The 21,458-nt window shown below is 45.8% G+C and overlaps 1 protein-coding gene across 4 annotated transcripts in view; it reads right to left on the reverse strand.

Moving 5' to 3' along the window:
• LOC143432551 (uncharacterized) overlaps positions 1-21,458 on the reverse strand; it is a 62,639-nt gene that overhangs the window by 28,262 nt on the left and 12,919 nt on the right. The gene's annotated exons all lie outside the window — the stretch shown is intronic.

A 21,458-nucleotide genomic window follows, 5' to 3' on the forward strand; every position in this document is an offset into this window, starting at 1 on the left:
CGTTTCTGTATTCTTTTTAGTTGGCTGAAATATCTGACTACAAAGGGGGTGTACATAGGAACGAGGGACCCATGACTGAACGCGAATCGCTTCTGCAACCCCCTTCGTCCTCCTATCGTCCACCATTTCTATCCATTCTTTCCATTTTCTCGCCTTTACATTTGTCCACCAGCGTGTACACTCGTATATTTGTACATATATTTACAGTCTCCATCTTCAACGGCTGTTATTCCGTATACCATTCCACGCGTGTCTTTTCCTCGCCAGTGGCGGCGGCCGTTTATCCGGATGCCTTTCAGCTACGTACAAACACCTAGAAGACGTTCCATTGGAGGAGAGGACGAGTTCATAACCCGGGAATACAGACGGGAATATAAAGCAGACCGCGCGCGTTGGAACGATCTCATAATCTTTCCCCAGCGTTGCGCTCGACACATTTTTCTCCGCCCCGCCGTCGCGCAGTAACGCTGGATGCCATATCTAGCTGGAAAAAATTAATAACTTGCGTACTAGGATACTTTATCCCATATAAAATTTGCATCGAGCCGTTTTTTGGTTCGTTGAATCGAAATATGGAATCGTCTGCGTTGTACGTGTTGAGGGAGTGGAATTAGAAGGGGGTAGGGGGGCAAGAAGAACATCGCGAAACAGGCGAAGTTTCGATTTTTCGATGTAATAAAAATTCTAATTTAATAATTAACATTGTAACGTTTGGAAACTAGCGCAAAATTAGTAATAATTGATATGTGATTGGATTTTATTGAAGAATATATGTAGACGAGTATGTATTAGTGGTGGAATATTATAAAAATTAATTAACTATTGTATATGAAAGGAATAAGTGATTAATCGATCACTCTGACAAGTGCATTGTTATTGTACCAGTGGCGGGGGTGTGCAACCAGCGGAACAACTCAAGGTCTGCGTGGTCGTGCGCAACCGTGCGCATTCGTGCGCGGTCATTTGGCAGTGCTACCGCGACGCGATAACAGTGATACAGTACTCTGTCAACTAATCGAGATCTAACTAGCTTTGCTAACTCTAATTACTGTCCAATAATTAAAACACCTCTCCGAATCGACTAATACAATATTCTAATCGTAGAATTACTAACGTTTATTAATATTAAATAATTTATACGGATTTTTTTGAAATCTTTAAAGACTTTAATTAATTTTAGTACCGAAATTAAATTTTATTAATTTTATCATACCTTACAATCATTAGTAGAATTTACATACTGTAATATTAGTTCGTTTATTCGGATATTTCTAAATTATTCTTGATTTTAGTAGAGTTTAACTAATTTTAATACTGAAATTTAATTTTATTAGTTTTATTATACTTTACAATTACTAGTAACATTTAATTACTGTAATGCTAATTCGTTTATTCGGATATTTCTAAATTATTCTTGATTTTAATAGAATTTAACTAATTTTAATACCGAAATTAAATTTTATTAATTCTATCATACCTTACAATTATTAGTAGAATTTAATTACTGTAATATTAACTTGCTTATTCGGATATTTTTAAATTATTCTTGATTTTAATAGAATTTAACTAATTTTAATACTGAAATTTAATTTTCTGAATTAATTTACAACGAGAAAAAGTTTATGATTGCGCGCTACCTGCTGTCTGGGTCTTCGCAAACTAACCTCTCGGTCGGAGGACACCTCCATCGAACTGCAAACGTACTCAGCGTGGAATTAGAGATGGACCACCGTGCAATATGTGAGTACATCTCTTGTAAAGTCGAAATTATCGAGTTGGGTCCCTGCGTAGTCACCTCCACGTGGTGGGCCTGGGCCCTTGGTAACGTTTTCGAGAGATTGCGCTCTCGAAAACGTTATCAAGCTAAGGACTGCGCACGTAGATTTAAGTACAGATGTAAACTCGATACTAAAAGTATTGGAATCAGTTAAAAGATTACAATTTACAACTTTCGTTTTGTATAAAGATTTCATAGTCTTACTGTCATTATTTCATTGATTTACTTCATTATCCAACTATTATTTCATTAACTTTGTAGTAGATTAGATTAATTTTTAATCACTGGTACTTTTAGCATCGAGTCTTTTGCAGTACAATTTAAATCTGTCAAGTCCTTTTCAGGACTTTGAAACTTTAAATTGGATTGCAGATAGTTTAAGTTAATTTTAAGGAATATATCTGTAAATTCACATAATGTAATTTTATAACTGTGTATTCATTATAATATAATTTTATAACCTGAATCCCTTCCATCCTGTCTTTCCTAATTTATCTCAATTGGGCATAATTATGGTCGAGGTTAATCAGTTCAGTGAATATTATTCTCATTATTTTTTTATTGTCCTGCATAATCTGTCGTAATTTCCATCTCTCTGTGGTGTTTGTTCTCTGCGGAGGATTGTTTGAGAACTAGAAATCGGCTTAATCTCTGCTTTATTTTAATTTCTGCGTTTCTGAGTTCAATGATTTCGTATTTTGTGATCGTAAAGCAGTATCGTTATTCTCTTTATATTTGGACATGAGAAAGTGGTGTTTCTCAAATTAAACTATTATTTTATATGAAGTATTGTCTCAAATTATAATCAAGGAAAGCTATTAGGAGAATCTGAAAATCGATCCTATTCTCTCCAAAGTTGTTCTCGTTATTCGATGGTTCGAAATCCATTTCGTTCGTTTCTACACTTCTTTTTTCTACATTCGACACTGGATCACAGCTGGATCGCCGTTGGATCGCCGTGGGATGCGTGCGTCCTTAGTTATAAGCACTTAGATTTAAGTAATTTAATTATAACCGAATTGTAACAAGATTGTAAAGAAATCCATTCTCTTACCCAAAGTAAAAAATAGTCATTTCTATAATCGCGTGTAGTCAGTATCGATAAACGTGCGTTACATACTCCCTTGAGCATTCTAAGTTTCTACTGCGTGAAATCGCTTCACGTAGCTTTCCTTCTCTTTTCTTTTCTTTTTTATTCGCTCGAGATTTCGTCTTCTACAGTCACGCAGCGAAATAGTCGATGCTCAATCAAACTGATGTGGTTTTCGGAGCCCATTGAGATTTCGCAGCCCTTGTCGATTGGTACGCCCGTTGGGTACTCGACTTGGGTATAGGCTTAGCACATTGGACGCGCTCATCGCGGTTCGTTCCGAGTAGCTCCTACCCCGTGTCGCTGGGGTCTTCGGACCTGCTGTAAGACGACTTGGGGCGGTCTACGAAGTTCGTTCTTGTCGGTGGGCAATGCGTCCTACTGCTAAGTCTCGCTGAATTCTTGATGGTACCCGCATTCACCATTGGGGAGAGCGTGGTATCAACTGTTTCGACGTAAGACGTGACATAATTTGCTCGCGATTCGCGTCGGGTATGGTTCATCTGTGACTAATGTTGAACCATCGGGTAGAATGCTCTCGCGAGAATCTAACGCAGGTTTATTTGGTACTTGTTCGATTTGATCGCGTCGCGAATTTTATCTCCATTCTTATTTGATATTAGTTTCATTTTTTAACTTTAATTTAACTTAATTTCATTCGAATTTTTACTAAGAGTCATCATCTTAAATATCGTACCGTAGAACACTTGAATTTTTCCAAAGTGTAAGTAGAGTCACCTTAGAAATCCCACTTTGGGTAAAATAATGGCATTTCTCGTCATCCCTTTCGCGAAAGTCCGTACTACAATTTCTAAAGTCTATGTTAGACTTTGGAAAATGTATTATGGATTCCGGTACTTTGAAATTTACAAGTAGAGTCAGTCCTCGGTACCTTCTGTACCGAGAACATATGTATGTAATGGAGGGTGGATGGGATTAGGGAAATTAGGGATGGGTCCCTGCGTAGTCACCTCCACGGGGTGGACCTGGGCCCTTGGTAACGTTTTGGAGAGATTGCGCTCTCGAAAACGATATCGAGCTAAGGACTACGTACTTAATTTTAAGTCATTTGCAATGCAGTCGAAATTTTCAAAGTCCTTTTCAGGACTCTGAAACTTTCAATTGAATTGTAAATTGTATAATTAGTTTATAGTTTAAGTTAAGTTAAATTTAAGTTCTCGCCGTTGGATCGCCGAGGGATGCGTTCTACTTTCACTTTTAATCATTTTTCTATGTTATATGTAATTCACCTATTCTCCATTCCCCAATTCACCCTTATAATATATCGTAATGGAACTTAGAATTAGTTCTCGCGTAAATCAGTCGGAATTTCTTCGTCACCGATAAACTATTGCGCTATACTTGCTCGCACGTATCGTTCGCCGCACATAAGTAGCGGATAATCTAGTTTTATGTATCGTAAGCTCGCTTCCACGAGCAGTTTCACATTCGCTCGCATCGCGGCCGATTTATCGTCGCGCCGCCGCCCCGTGGCTTTTTCCACCGCTCGCTCGCGCATCCGTCGTCCGACCACCAACCGAGAGTGCTTCGGAAACACGGCCAGACTGGTAATTTTCGTGGCCAGAGAAAGTTTGCGAACCAGCCTCCGGATATCCGAGTGCGAACGAAATTTCACGGAAAAGAGAGTCGACTGACTGTTGGTTGTTAAAGAGACAAGTGGCACGCTCGAGATCGCGTTAAGAGGTCCTCTCTTTTTCCTACGATCGAGAATACGTATCAGAGTATCCTTAATGATTCACAAATATTAAGGTAAAATTACACAAGATACTTTTTAATTTACTGCAATCGATGGATTATCGCGGATAATGTGTTTCCAGCTCGCGAAACGATTTTCGATAAGACTTTAACGAGCTCTGAGGTATTCCATAATCTGAGTCGTCTTTTTTATAGGAAATGAACTTAACGAAGCCCACGATAACGACATTTCGCGCAGCCCTTAACCTTTCCGCGATAATTTCACAAAGGTAGCACGCAGACCTTCGTAGCCGGCGCATACTGCCGTTTAATTTATCACGAGAAACCTGATGGTCCTCCCAGTTGAATAGCAGCATTTTCTGCCGTTTACCACGCGTTCCGCTCGCGTACGAATTCCCACACCCCCTCGCTAACGAGAAACGAAATGAAACGAAAACACGGCTAATCCCTCGAATCCCGGCCTCGCAATAAATGACTGATTACATGGAACGTGATTAATTAAACGATCCCACCGTTAACTGCCGGACATTAATCACGATGCTGAACGTTCCAACGGATTCAGCGTTCATTTAATTAACGCCAATCAACGGCGGCATTAAAAAGTTAATATGATTTTCATCACGCTCGAAACTTTCAGCTTGATTACGTCCCGTGTAATCGATCGAACGGGCGAAGAAGATCGAAGCTCGTTCGTATCGAGGTAACTGCTTTCATCGAGAACCTTTTTCACGTTCCATCGTCGTACGGATCTATGAGTAATGGCTGCGAACATCTTTCGCCTCGCGAAGTTGCAGTAGCGAGCCGTGCGAAAATTATTGGCGAGTCGTGGTTTGCTTACGTCTGGTCCAGAATACATGAGCACCCCTGTACCGTGTACCAGGCGTGTTACACAGGAACATCGTACTCGCTTCCTGTCCTTCAATGGCGACCATATTGCGAGGGGATGCCGTGTAAACTTCGCGTATCCTTCGCGTAAGACTTCGATCGTAATTTATGGCGCCAGATTGCTTCGCAGCCCCGCTTCGTTATTTTGATTAGAACGCGGAACGTGTTAATTATCCCCTCGCGGAAACTTCGATGTCGCTCGATACTCGTACTCGCGATTTGCGATTCAAACGAGGAGGGGGTGGCGATCCTCGATTCCAAAACCAGCCGTGGTAATAAATTATTTCATAAGGAGGCTTCTTTAAGGGGATTCCTGCGGGTCCCGTTTAAGCACCGACATCGTGAGTTTCAATGCAGATCGGCGTTTATGAATATTAACAGGATTAAGCCACGGTGACTGTTGTCCTTGCGACGCTAAGAACGTTAATCTCTCGTAAAGCAAGCAAAATTCCTGTTTGCTCTACGAAGTCGGTTTCGATTTAATGCAGTGCCATTTTATCGCGTTATTTCATTTATCTTTATTACATTACAACTTGTTGTACTGCGGTGTGGCGGTTTTTCGAAGCACTCGCCAGCGACAGATCGCACCGCATCGAACGCGTCGCTCGCTCGCGCCCCAATTACCATCCCCGTCGAGCCACCTAATGGCTTTTGTATTATTTATACGAGCTCGAAACTCTACTTCGCGGCGACATTTCTATCACTTGCTGGTTCCGCGAGACGGAACATTAGATAACGCGCGTTCTACACGGCGGAACGCCTGAACGCAATTAAAGTGCATTACGAGCCGCGCGTCTCACTGGCGAGCTTCGTTCGTCGACAATAACGGGAAATGGATGCGCATTAACACACTGTTTTCACGCGGTTCATTCCGCGTCAAATGGCGCAGCCTCGACAACCGAGGGAACTTCGCGTTTCTGACATCGCGATCCTCCACTGGTTTCGTTCGTGAAGCTTCCACCCTCGTCGCTTGAAACGTTAACGAGCTCGTATCGATAATTCGAGGAACAACTGCGGGTGGCAAAGTGCTTATCCTCGAACGAGGACAGTCGACGTTCTTCGTCATCGTCAAAGAATGTAAAAGCTCGACGCGACGGAGGGCGTTAGTTTTTGGAGGATGAAACGGTGTTACTGCACGAGATACGATCTCTCACGCAACAATGAACCAGCGACCAATTCAACGGCTGGGATAAATCAAAGCGGGGGACGATAAAGCCACGAGATTTTTCTCCTCGAGCTGGAATAAACTCGAGGAAGTTTTCCAGGCCGAGGCAATAACCGCGCGACGTCGCGACGCCCCCGCAATCGTATTCATCCCATTCGTTTCTTTATTCCTTTTTCCCTCCCCCTATTTCTACTTTTTGCTCCCCGTCCTCGGTCGACTTAATTAACCGCGCGTCCCCGCCCGCGGCGCGAGAACCTAATACGGAAACGTCAAGCACGTTTGTCTTCGACTACGTTTCCACCCCCTGAAACTGTTTGTCACTCGAATAGCGAAACTTTTTTTCTTCCCAACCGACTCTTATTTTATCTTTCTCGAGGGGGTGGTTTCGTTTTCTTCGAAGCGACGTGGTTCCAGGCTGACTGAAGGGTTCCTGCGAGCTTCGAAGGTTGCTTTTTGATGCGTCTGATGTAGGACTGATCGCATTTTATCTTGAATATCATACTGGAACGATATTCATTTATCGACAGGGTAGTAATCGCGATCGCAACCGCTCGTACGAACGCGATGAACTCCACGCAGTATCCGCGAACATTAGCACGCGGTTTGCGTCGAGTTCGAAATCCTGGCGGAGTTTAAATCGCTGGTATCGCGGAGTTTACTTCGCGGCGAGGCTCGTTTGGGAAGCTCGCGATGCGCTTAAGTGCGCGCGTAATTGGTTCGACCAGGAAAGTTCGTGTTACGAAGCGAATTATTCGTTTCGAGAAATCCTCCAACGCTCTGGACGATTCCGCGTGGCTCCATCGAGGCAATATCCGATAGATTTACCGATGTACGTGAATACGACGTGCAGATTTTCAGATCGCATCGCGTCTAAATGAAAAATCGGGTCACTTCGTCGCGGGACTCGGCATCGATTTACCGATGAATTCTAATTAGACGAGATGGAGGCTTTTAAAAAAGGGACACCCGGTGTTCTCTGAATGGCACGCGCTCGATCGACACGTTTTCGCTCAAGGGCTCCGCGTTTATTGTTCCCACGGCCGTAAACGGGGTGGGCATATTCAGTCCGCGTAGAGTAGCGGATGCGCGCGTCCCTGAATAGCTACTGGTGATAATGGATCGCGAACACGAGCCGCGTATTCTTCAGTAGACTTTTAATCTGTACCAAGTACCATCGCGCTCAACGATAAAGATCTATCGATCTTATCTTGTCTCTTGACGCGATGCGATATGTCATTGGTATTTCGATCGCGTGGGAATCAGTATGACTTGCGTTAAAGCACAATCATCGATGTACCATGAATTAGCCCGTAATCTCTAAAATGACAGCGCTACTTAAAATGTAACCACGCATTAACGCGTATGAATTTCTTCTCAGATTTTCGAATTAACGAAAAAGAGAAGTGGCAATCCCACTTAAGAGTGTTTCTTCAGAAAACTGGACGCGTACGTAGCCTCCTTTCGAACAACGCTGGACCAGTTCTCGCACCTGCGACTCGGTGTTTTTCCTTGCGCCTAACCGAGCTTAAGCTGCTTAGAACTTCGTAACCCCCCGCGTGCGACCGTTCTCGATCCAAACAGCCCCGTTCCTCCCCATCTACGCGACACTGGCTGGCTACGAATTTGAAGCAATAGCGCTATTGGTGCCAGCGTAACTCTGATGTATCGACGGATTAAGCGACCAGCCAGCGCTATTCCAGTCGGATTTCCTTCGATCCCGATACCGTCTACCCTCCTGCTTAGCAACTTGAATTTCGTCCAAGATTCCACCGTGCCACAGCGACCAGTTCTGCTTACTTTCCTCGTTGTTCGTTCTTTTTTCCTCGAATAAAATAGATTTTTATACACACGACGGGATATTCTTAGGATAATCCGTTATTCTTCTGGTATCCGTCTCGAAAGCAGTCAGCCACAGCCGTTTCGCCGTTTCTTGTACGCCACTGATAAACGCGCCGTCTCACCATGAGACAGGGATACGCTATAATGGAGCAGGAGTGCTGGCCCATTGTGGCGAACACAATGAACCTCTCGTTTGAGCATTCCTAAGGAGAATGTCGCTGGCAGTCGGACGCGGCCGTTTCAGAAATAAATGCACGCGAAGCACCGTTGTCAAACAGCTTACCAGCTCGTGGATTCATTGTCCCGTACCTTTGTACTGATCCTCATAAACCAGGCGATCGCGACCTTCTTTATCGACGGTACGCGCGGACTGCTTTAATTCAGGCTGCGCGTAAAACCGTTCGGAATATTCGATACGTACTCGTAAATTAGACGAGCGATTTTCGAGGCAATAACGCATCGCATTTCAATCCTGACATTTTTGAAATTTAATATTCGCGTATTGTACGCTGAACGTAAGGATGAATATTTAATTATACCGTTCGTCCAGAAAAACTTTCAATTAATCCATGCATCCGCCGTTCTCTCCCAACGGGGTTGCAAAATATCGCGCATCGACTCGATTACAGCGTTCACCAGGGCATTAACGGGTATCTTCGGAAAGGAAATGGAGCCAGAAGCCTCGATTTACATCTCTGTAATTTAAACTCGCCCCTGGTGTTTCGACGACGAGGGTCCAATTGCATTTGCGTTGCATAGGAATGCAACGCGTGTTACGATCCACGTTGCACTCGTCTGGATGATTCGTTCACCACTTGTGAATGCATTTTCGAATATTCCACCGTCTTCGTGCACCCGTTTTACACTTGGAACTTCGCGTTGGTCCGATCGAGAGCACAAAGAGGATTCGAGATAACTCGAGGTCGCGACGCGTCGTTTCCGAGATAGGGGGTTGTCGTTGGTGTTGCACCGTTCGAAGCATTGTCGATTCCTCCCGACTGTGCCAAGGCGATAAATTAAACGGCATCCGTCTGCGAGAGATCGCGCAATCTGGCCCCCGTCGACGCAGAAAAGATAGCCTTTAATAGGGAAAGTTCCCTCGACGGGACAATTAATCTTCCTACAAAGAAAGAATCTGTCCGGTCAATCTGTCTGTACACGATGTTCCCTTCCATCGAGATACTCACCTCACCGATTTCTCAACCCATAGAGTTGATCTCGATAGAAAATCTTCCTCGCTCGATTCACAATTAATAATCCAATGAATTCTCGCGATGGATTCCTCGGACGAGAAGCATCGAAAAGGTTAAACTCGATCTCTAACGATATTAAGGTTGCCCGAAAATGGACTTGGCCATCGATTGTACCAATCTCCGCAGGCGATTTGTCAGCAGCCAGCGGCAACGACCGAATAAAATGTAATTCGCGTCCCGCCGCTGACAAATTTACTTTCCACGTACGAAGCGATATATAAAGCCGGACAATACGCGCGGCCATCGTTTCCATTGTTCCACCTCCCTCTGGTAAATGGATCCACGGTGGGTGTAGAAGGAGCGAGAGAGAGAGAGAGAGAGAGAAAGAGAAGAGGCAGAGACAAAAAGCGAAAACGTACATGTTTCTCATCAACGCCCCAGAAATAACTCATGCCCACGTCGATGTCGCTCCATTTTTCCGTGCGTTATTAATTCATCGATACTCGCGGCGGCTTCGACGCTTTCCAATCGTTTCGTCCAATTCGTTTCCGGCGAAGATGAAACTGTGTCCGTCCCGTCACCTCGGCCATTTACGACCGCGTCCCTGCTCGATACCAGTGCGACGAGCGAAGGTTAAAACCGAAACGTGGACGCACCCTTGATGCATATGCGCGAGGCGAATCCAGACTGAGTATTATCCAGCCTCTGGCGTAGAAATGTTTTCTCGTTCGCGTACACGTTCTGGTCGCTTTTATTTAGCGGTTAAACGGCTGGTATCGTTATTCGATACAAAGTAGACGCGAGGCATTAAAAATGCCCTCAAGTTCGTAGAATCAGTGGCGATATTTCCAGGGTAGACGAGATGCAATTTGCTGATTCGGTCCGGATGGTAAATTGGTTGAAACCTCTCGCGCGGATATTGCAGTTCGAGGAAAAATGAAGTTTCAAGCTAAAAGGAGGGCGGTTGCAGGTTTCGAGATCAGTTCGCGCTGTGAATATGATCAATTTCCACGGGTAGCTAATAACGGCTCGCGGATTCGCGCGGCCATCGACATCGCCATTTCATTTAGTGGCTGGTAGCCGGCTAAATGAGATGTAAACGCGCACGTCCGGCAATATGATCCGCTTTATGATGGTAATATGTGTTTCGGCTAATTTACCGTGCAAATGACCGAGGAAGCAATCAGGCTGCGGCGATACTAGGCGCACGAAATCCAGGATCGTGGTTAAGCGGAGTAAAATGATTAAGAAGAGCGGACCAACCCTGTCTCTTTCGAACTGAACACTTTGGTGACGTTTTCGTTCGTGAATATCCGCGTCGAATGTTTCTGCAGTTTCCTCTCGACGGTTCGAGAGCATTTTTCACGTTTCGACGACGCGAGAATGGAGGAAACGGTAAGCAGCGGTTGGCTTAGAGCACGTATAGGTGTTCTTACAAATATGAGAAGGAGAAACGAGGAAAAGGAGACGTTCCTGTAAAGGAAAGGAGCTCGCGAAGAAGACGAGTGGTGAAGTTACGAAGAGTTTCGAAACGGAAGTAAGGGGCCTGCTGCGAGAGGAATTGGTTCACAGTTAAGTTTCGTCGAATGCATACGCGAATCTATGCGATACGCTGCCCTTAACTCGTATAAAGCAAACTTTCGCAACGAAACATTGAAACAGCGCGAGGTTCTACGTCAAATAGGTGCTGCTGCAACACCAGCGCTCCCAACCTGTCATAATTTAGCCAACAATGCCAGCGCGATGATAACAGCAAACTGAATCGCACCGGCTCCTGAATCCTATAATTATCCGTACTCTGGTGAATAATTCAAATAAACAGATACGCAGCGACCGATCCATTGGATAGGAAGAAAATCCGTGTCGAACATGGATTACCTTGTTATTATTCGGCGCATAATTAATTCGAACTTTCCGTTGAATGCCGAATTTAATGAACGACATTACGCCTCGTCACGCGACTGTTTTGCACACGCTCGTGTCCACAGCGTCGTCGTCAGAATTATTAATTAAATAACGACTGGACCGAAGATGATCGAAATCGTTAGTCGACAGAAGCTTTCGATACTAACGAGACCAGCGTGCGTCTCATTTGCTGCTAGTTTCGAGCGAACATCTCGCTATTAAATAACAAATCGAGTCCTCCTAAAAATTTCCAGAACTGCTTCTGGTAATTCTTTTGCAGACGCTCAGATTACAAATTACGAGGCAGAATTATCCGAGCGATTACAGAGTCGCATCCACGTACCGGATTCGATCGCATAAATCTCCCTCTCATCCCCTCACGTCGCGTCGATTCTTCCTTTCTAGGCTGGCCTCGTTTACGCTCACGTAGGATGACCCATATACGTGTGTTACCCGCACCCTTTCTCCGTGCCGTCAGCTCGAGCTCGCTCGTGCGCGTCCCCTACGTACCCACTATCTGGCATCCGACTGCTGTCACAATAATATCCTCTCGCCTTCGCCACTTTCGCGATTTACCCTTTCGACCCTGCCTCGCGCCGTGGAATCGAATTAAGCTCTCGAGCGAAGGGCGTATGCGAGGTCGCGCGGAAATCCAGCGAAAGATAACCAGAGAAAAAAACACTTTCTCACTCTCTGATTCCTGAGATCGAGGATAGAGAGCACCACGAACGAAGAAACGCGGTAGTACGCTTCGAACAAGAGGCGAAACAACCCTCTCACGCTCACGTTCCGTTTCAACGAGCACAAAAGAACGTGGCTTCAGTAATTAGCATCGTCGATCTGGTTCAACGTGTTTCCACGATCAAATGACGCGCCAAATCATCGCGTACCATCATCCTCTGTCGCAACAAACGTGGCGTCACGTTCTCCAGTCGCCACCCCCGTCGTCGTTACGATTTATGCTCGCGCGTGTCACATTGTGTACCGTTGCGTGCGTTTCGCTAACAATCTTCGCGGGTAGCTGCGATTACACGACAGTGGCACTAATACGGTTCTATCCACCCTCACGCGTGGCTGGCGTGTATTTGCACGAGGGTAAGCGCGTGGCCAGCCAGTTTGCAGGGGTGCAACGCGCACGCTGTTTGTTTGTCTGTTTGTTGCAGCTGGTAATTTGGGCGAGGTACGAATCTGGTTGAAAAATTTGGACAGGCAGACGGGACGGTGAACAGCGAATGGACCAGCCGACACGAGACTGATAATCACACGCTGCTTTCGTTCGCGTTTCGCGAGATGGCTGCTGGCCGTTTTGCGGTGGCTGGTTTTTCTGTTTCGTCTTATTCTGGTCCCTTTGCGAGCGCGATACGAATCTCGCGACGAAAGGCGACAAGGCGGTCTAATTGCGTTCGAGGGATTTTATGTTTCGTATATTTGAAAGGAAATTATGATTTTTGCAGTGCGCTAATTGGTATGGGAGTTTTTGGACACTCGTTGAAAATTGTTAAGAATGTTGAAGAAATTGTATGATGTTACTAATGGATTGCTAAGTGGTTGTTAATCTGCGAAGGATAATGGTAGGGATTATTAGACGAGATTCATGTTGTTAATCCGTAATGGTTGTGTTTAGAACGCGATGGGAGCGAACGTTCGTAATAGAGCCACTGGGAATCGAAAATTTCGAATTAGTCGGAACGAAAGCGATTTTTTATGAAAGGCACGCGTACGCTCCAAAGTGCTGCGCTAATGAAACGCACAATTAACTGTAATTGGCAGTCCTGAAAGTTCGATAATCGAGTTCCCGTGTAATTGGCTCTGATTTCGCGTCACGGCAGCTCGCATTAACGTGCGTCAGTTTATTCTGCTATTTGACACTTATTCCACCGAGCCAGCGCGTGTGCGTGAAATATACGAGATCCTCTATTGACTCTGTTTCATTCGTTCTGGAGCGTATTTTATTTTTTATTTTCACAAATCCACCCGATCTGGTAAAATAATATAGAAATTCGAGCGTATGAAAATATATTGGCCGATAGTTCAGGATCCGCGCGGTTAATTTCCTCGACCACCGGATGTCGTTCGAGGGAATAAAAAATGTTTGCTAATGGATCATCCTATTAACACTAATCGTCGCGCGGCGCGTGACCCGAATTCCACGATCGAATTCCCCCGCAATTACTAGGCAATTGCCCAAACGAAAGGCATTGTCGCGCGTGCACGCGTTTCCTGATCAACGCTGCGCCCCGGTTATTAACAGCCAGCCATGTAATTATCCGTCAACGACAATCTAATCGTAATCGAACGTTAATTATAATACGCGTATCAATCAGCGGAAATAAACAAGCTAATCGAATTATCGAATGATCGATCGAGATACCATCGGTTGGATGTCAACCAGTCGCCTAACGATAACTGTTCTTCCACATCCGCCAGAAAAATTCGCCAAAAGAAATCCATTCTCCTTTCTCTTGTTCTCGCAACGAAACGTGCCAACGAATGCCAACAAAAGGACTTTTTAAAGAGCTATTCGCGAATTAGTAGAAGAAAATTAGACTTAGAGGAAGAAAAGAACGGAACTTCATCGTACATTTTTCTAATTTTCCACGATTTTTCTCTTTTCTTTCGTTTCTCTCTTTGTTCTCACTGTTCACAGTGCAGAGTGCAGCGTTGTCAGGTACCAATACTGGGATCTCTCTGCTGTACGATCGTTGGGGTAAAAAAAAGCGCGAGAGTCGATAACAGGGAGAAATTTCAAAATGGGTCGACGCTTAGCCAATCAAGTGCCCGAGGGGAGGAGGAAAAAAAAGAAAGAGAAATTTCGCTCGCTGCGGGAGAGAATTTGTTTCCTGAGTGTTCCAAAGTTTTTTCACGGGTTTCCGTTCTTCGATGTATACGCGCGCTGCCACGATAGCGCGCGATAGTACTTTCCACGATAAGGGAGCAGAGTGAAATGAGGCTTTTGTTTGTTAACTGGCTATGCCCGTACCGGATTCTCATAAATATTTCGCTGGAATTCTGAAGTATTATACGAAGACTTCATCCATAGAAGCTAAAGCATTTCATTTAAAACGGATAGCACACGATCTACCTTTAACTCGAAACGAAAGTTTTACAGCAGCTGATACGATCTTCAACTTCGGATTTTAAATGCCACGAAACTCTCGCCATTTGATGAGTCTTGTAAATTTGACGTTAAGAGGGTTCAGATTACTCGCGCGAATTAAATAACGTTTCGATAGCAGTTCCGCGAGGAACCAGTGGAGCACGCGTGGCGAAATAGTACAAAGAACGGATGTTAAATTCCGACCAGGCAGAAGGGTCCTCCGAACTTCCGGGTGAAATGCGGTCCGAATCTCTAGCCAATAATTAGATTACCCTCGACACAGTTCCTCTGTCTTTCTCCACGAGAATGGAACCGTCGGATCGTGGATGGCACTCCTGTGAAGCATCTATGAAACTACTCCAACTGCTAATGACCCTAATCGCCCTAGGCATTTCCATGATTGGTTCGCGATTGAACCGCCTGCTCGCGCGGCTCTTCGCCTTCCCGCTAATTAATTAGACGTGTCGAAAAAAAGGACACCCACGCGCCCTCATCGTCGAATGGTCCCCGAAATGGGGATCAATCGAGCCCCGTCTGTTTCATTTTTTCCTCTCTCCGTCGCTCTCGTTCCCTCGATGGATCCTCCGTGATCCTTTCCAGCCACGCTTGAACCTTAGCTCGCAGTAAAACAAGCGGCTGAAATCGAATCAACGGGCTAATACGCTTCGAGCGCCGGTTCCAGCTGATAGGATTACCGGGAAGCGTTCAATGAGCATTGCCCCGGTGATTCGAATTTAGTCCAGGGGAACGAGCACGAACGCGGCGCATCGGATGATCGGAGACCAAGTAGACGTTCCGCCAGGAACGATTCCCAGCCAATTTTCCGGAATACGGGATCTCGAAATAAACCCTCCCGCTCTGACGCGTTTCCGAGGGAACGCTGGCCTCGCTGGCTGCGGTCGTAACGGGAGGACTGATAACTCGACGCTCGTTATCGGGAAATTATACGAGAATGAAGTTGATTTTCATCAAGCCCACCAGTTAACCGATTTATCCTCGCGTAACGACTCCACGTTCCACGTCCAGACTTCGTTCCTTCGTTCTGTTCAGAAACTTGGCCTTGAAAAGGCCGCGCCAATTAATGGTCAGAGGATCCTCTGTGATCCTGGAGCACCGGTTTCCAGGGTACCCTGAATTTTTCATCCTCGTGGCTCGCCGCAGGCGTTAATTACTCTCCTCCAAATGGAAGATATTCTCAATCGAACGAGGGATCCGATCGATTCCTTTCCTTCGTTGCATTATTTCGCGCACGCCTCTTCCATTGAGCACGCTGGCCACGATAATTACTCGTCCTGAGAAGCGGCACGTCCGCGCTCGTCCCGATGGAAATCGTGCCGCTGGACTCTCCCTTTAATTCCCCCACCGGGGACCATCGATGAATATTAAGCAAAACTTTTAACGAGGACGAAACGATTTTCTAAAGCCCCGCGTAGGTGGCCATTATCAAAATTGCTACAAGCGAATCGAGTCTTCCTAACTTGAGACGCTTCTATTTTATGGAGTAGTAATCCGTCTGATTGTTCGTCGCGCGTAACGAATCGAGCGAAATTATTGCCCTTTAAACTCGATCTCATCTACTTGATTCTCTCGTTTAATTCGTATTCCCTTCGCTCGCGAGGGAGATCTCAGTGGTGTCCTTATTAGTCCAGAAAAGAACGAGCAGCGTCGAACGTGTAACTGTGTAGCAAATAGAACGGTGCTATAACGCGAAAGGGCAAAGTTCAGTCAGACATTGTTGCAAACTTGTATTCTTTTATTATCAGTAAAGTCTGCTGCTTGAAATAGGCAGCGGAACACGCTCGATGATGCTTCATCGAACTCTGACGGACAGGTGGCAACGTTCGATTGCGCAGGAGGAACAGCGAGCGTTTATTTCCACGGTAGAAGCGCTTAAATTTTAACAAGGTATCGGAGCAAGGAACGACGTTGCTAAGTTGTAACAACGGCCGGTAAAAAGCTTCATAGACCCGGACGGCGTGGAGTCCGTCGTTCCTGAGAGCCTGGAGATCATCTAGCCGTAGTGGCGCACTATTTATTCAGAAGAAGCTGCTGCAAAAACGCGAACGACGCGGCTCGCGTCGAGGTAGAGAGGAATTTTCCTCGCGAACGGCTGGTAGGTTCGTCCGAGTGCGTTTCGCGTTTAAAATATCTCCGCCGTTCCGACTGACACGCGAACCATTTCTTTCTCCGTCTCCCTCCTCGACTATTTTCAATTTTTGCCCACGTTTTTCCTTTTTCTCCCTTCGCCCGCGAACGCAATTAAATTCGTTGCGGAATTTTCCCCCGCGTTTGGAATCTTTCGTTCCCGTGCCGCGAGTTAGCTACCCGGTATTATACGCTAACGCGTCGGTGAATTTTTTAAATTTCTGCCTCGACGAGCGCGCGTTCGAAAAAGTTCGCAGGCTGGCGAAAGAAGCGCGAGGAGGAAGAGGAGGAGGAGGAACACGTTACGCGTGCATTCCGTTGCACTGGAGTAAATACGATAACGCGAATTCTTAGCGTGTTCTTCAGTTACGAATGCACAATTAGGTGTACGATTTCAGGATAGAGTCGTCCTTCCGCGAGCAGGAAAGAAGGTGCACCCAACAGAGCCAACGCGAGACTCGTCCGCAAGGTGTATCGGAATGCACACAGAGACGCGACACCATCGCCAGTTGGAATTTCATGCCAGTTCTCAGGCAAACAGATGCCAGTTTACCTGACAAGACCCAGATCCTCTTCCTTCCGCCTATTTTTCTCTCCGCGTCCACCACTGTGATCCTTCCTGCTCTTTTTACAAGCTCGACAACACAATGCGCCACGTGCACGCGACAGGGTCCCTTGATAAATTATAACTAAAAACTTCCATTTGATTGATTAAACGACCGATATACCGTCCGAGACGTACGCTGGGTACTTTGTCCGTGGAATACCAACGGACACTTAATATTTCATTCCGCGGAAAGAAGGTTGGGAGGGAAATCCATTAAATATAATGAAACATGCAGCGAGAAGAAAGAACGCATCCGCTCCCGGTGCAAACGCAATGAATGTAACCAAGAAACACGTGGCCATTTCTCTCTCTCTCTCTTTTTCACCAACTACTCTCTACCACACGCTGGCCCAGCGCTGAGAGTCCGAGTAAAAAATTAAGGTATATGAATTTCAGAGCAGAAGGAAATATCGCGGGGTGCGAAAGTGGTACAAAGTGTTGGTAAAATGAAACGTTGCTCGAGAAGGTCGAACCAACGATCGTGGAACTAATTTGGTGCCATATAAGATCGCGTCGAAGAATAACTGGCGGAGGAAAACGTGGTAGAAGGACGAGGACGTTCTGAGAAAGGTACGGGTAGGATCGTACGATAATCCAGTTTCAGACTGGTCGTCCGGTCATTCTTCATTTTCCGGGGGACGAATTTTTCATGAATTCACGGTGATGCGCGTGACGGGAATGGAGAACTTCCGGTGCGCGCGCGATCGCAATCTTATCTTATTTGAACGCGAGCAAAGAAATGTTCCATCGTGGAGACGATTGTACTCTCGTCCCCTCTCGTTGGTAACTCAGAGTTTCCACTCGTGGCTTCTCGCAAATCAGAGGGGGTGAAAACGGAAAATTACGCGAGGTGGGCCACCAAGTTAAATCGAAGCTGCCAAGTGGTAATAAAAACGAGCATGGTTTACGATACACAATTTCGATATTGCCAGCCGATTCGACGTAATTAAAATGATCACGCTGGCGCGCTTTTATCGCCGACTATGGCGATACGAAACGGCTTAATACAGGCGGAGGCAATCGGCGCGAGCGATCGCGTCGCGGCCAGAGGGCGAGGGCGATTGAATCAGCTCGCGCTGCAAATTAAATTCGAATGATGCGCCGTCGCTCGTTTATCTTGTTACCGACTCGCGTTGTCTAATAATTGAAATTTCGAGCGCGAACCACCGAGCCCGGTAAACCTATCACGAACGACAGCCAAAAGCCTCGCATAATTGCCCCCTCGTCCACCAATATCGCTCCAAGCCCCACGTACACGAGTAACATGGACGAGATGTTCGACTCCACACCGATTGACGTACGATCTCGTTCGCTCGTGTACCCTCGTGTGTACGCACGCGGAACTGCGGCCACGAACGAGGGCCTTATTCGATAATTCCGCTGGAATATGGAGGCAACGATCCACACTTGCGGTTATCCAAATCGTTAAATACCGATCGGACGGTCCCTATTGATTCTGGCGGGCTGCAGGTGACGTCGGTGGGTTCCGTTCGATTTACTCTGTTGGCGATCGGGGAGTTGCGTCGCTTGCTTGCTCGGAAATCGTGGACAGCCTCGCGATTGTCAGAATTCCGATATCACTTCGCGTTTGTACAACAGTGGCGAGGAAGCTGTTTCGAACGGCCGCGGAACTTGCTAATTTAATAAGGCGGGCTCAGGCTTTTCCAACCTCGCCCGGAATTTAACGTTATTTCGATAATTGCTCGCGTATTAAGAAGTTAACGGTGGATTATGGCGTCGAGAGGAAGCTTGGCAACTCGCCGAGTTAACGATACAATTATTTCATCGTGCGCAGCGTTTCAGCCGTTGTTGTACCTTGATTTCTTTATTGGAAATTGTTTGGAAACAGTCAGTCATTATTCCAGCGGCATTGTTCGAGTGAAACGCATTCCGAAATTCCTTTTGTTCCGATTTTCGTGTTGACAAAATATACTGTAATTATACGAGCGCGTTCATCCCGCGTGCAATGGGAGGCGACAATGAAAATTTACGGTGCATGTTTCGCGGGGAAAAAAAAAAAGAATAGAAAAACAGCGACGATACACTGTTAGCCAGAGAAGCGTCGAACCATTCCACACCTTCTATTATATGTGCGCGTGTATTTTATCCATGAAACTTACTTTTATAGTCGTCGATGCCTCTCGGCTGAACGCTTTTTAAACCACGCGATGTATTATCCTTTATATTCGATCCACTGTTTGCGTTTTATAGCCTGCGAAGCGTCCGTTTAATACGCGAGGTCTAATTTAGTTCGAAACTGTCGGATAAAAGATTCATAAAACGCAACGTTACGCTCGCCACGAATTTACTCGATACGCGAATACTTCCTTCTTGGTGCGCAGATTTTCGAGCGAATAATTTCTCGAATCAACGCGACTATCGCTTTTTATCAATGGCGTGTCGCGAGATCAGCTCGACGTGAAAGCACGCGCCATTTGCACGCAGGTCCAACAGAGAATTCTCCGTCGAAGAATCGCTCGACGACAACGCGATATCGCATACGCGGCGCTCGCTCGCGCGTGCACTCGTCTGCGTCGTCTGTTTTCCGGCAATTTTCTGACGACGGCGCGCGAAACGTGGAAAACACGAAAAAATTCGCAACAGCCACGCGGAGAAATGATGGAAACGTTGTCGAAGCGGAGAGAGAGAGCACGGTCTTTTATGCGCGGGACTGTCAATAGCAAGTGTTGACGGAACCACGCTACGTCTCCATCCCCTCGATACAGCCGAGTCAATCGCACGTGCTCTTGATATTTCCCAGAGATACACCGTTTACCTGGCAAACCGAGGGAACTTGGGTATCCGCGAGCTACGTATTCAGCGCGAAAGTATCGCGAGTTTTCGCGTTGCTTCATGGAATTAAACGCGATAACAGAGTGGAATCAACTGGACGAGAAGTAAAAAAGTGCTTCTGGTTGATGCTTAAACGTTCGACTATTCGAACGATAAACTCTTCCCTTATGTTATTGACGATGAAAATATTTCCAGAATTGATTAACTTTCCGTGGACGACGTTAAGAATTGTAGAACAACAGACGGAGAATAAAATTATGCTCTTCTATCGAGAAGAAACTGAGCAAGAAATTCCTCGTTCCGTTTTTGTTGAAGTAGATTGTACGTAAAATTCGAGTAATGGGTACGAAATTTAATTACACACAGAGAGAGGCAGCGAGCATCGATTCGATCGGTAAGAATTCTGAAATAGAGCGCGAGTAGTCGCGAAATTCATTTGGTGAGGGGCCAGCACGGCACAAAGGAGTAATAATTCTTGATTGGGGTAATAATCGCTTTCGATCGAGAACGAGCGACCTTTATACACCGTGCGACTGGCATCCTGGACGACCAATTTCGGTCCGATGCATCGTTTGAACAATTTACACGGTTCAATTTTGCGAAAAAAGTCCAACGGTTATTGGCCAGCGAAACGCTCGGCCACGTTCACGTGAATTTCCTTTCAATTCGACCCAGCCAGTTTCGACCATGATAATAGAAAATCATTTCGCGATCGACTAATTACAGCGCCCGTCAAAGTTGCGCGAGCGTTTCTCAGCTTTGATTGCGCAACTTACCAAAACCATAAATCGCTCGCGCTCCACGTAACACAGAGTCGATCCAGTCAGAAACTCAGCGGATCGCGAACAAACCTGGCTTAAAGTTCTCTACGTTGTCCAATTTACTTTTTAATTACCAATCGATTCGTCTCTGGCAAAAATCTATGATTCGAACACTGTACATCGTTGGAAAGCAAAATTCTACTAAACTTCTCTTCCTAGAATCCCTGCTCTGACATGAGCGCACAACTGTTTGCGCTCATAACGGCATTACGAACTGTTTATCGAAGCTGCGCGTCCATAAACCACCAGAGTAAACAAAAATACCATGTTATCCGTGTCCCAAGAGAAATTACACAGAGTGTCCATCCTTTCCCGACGTACACGGGTTCCTCGTCAGGAATAAACCAGTCGAACGTAATTTTCTTGCCAACTCGAACGACTAAATCGCGCAAAGGGTAAGCAAGTGTGTATATACGTGCACCTAT

Source organism: Xylocopa sonorina, chromosome 1, assembly GCF_050948175.1.
Source record: "Xylocopa sonorina isolate GNS202 chromosome 1, iyXylSono1_principal, whole genome shotgun sequence".
Taxonomy (NCBI): domain Eukaryota; kingdom Metazoa; phylum Arthropoda; class Insecta; order Hymenoptera; family Apidae; genus Xylocopa; species Xylocopa sonorina.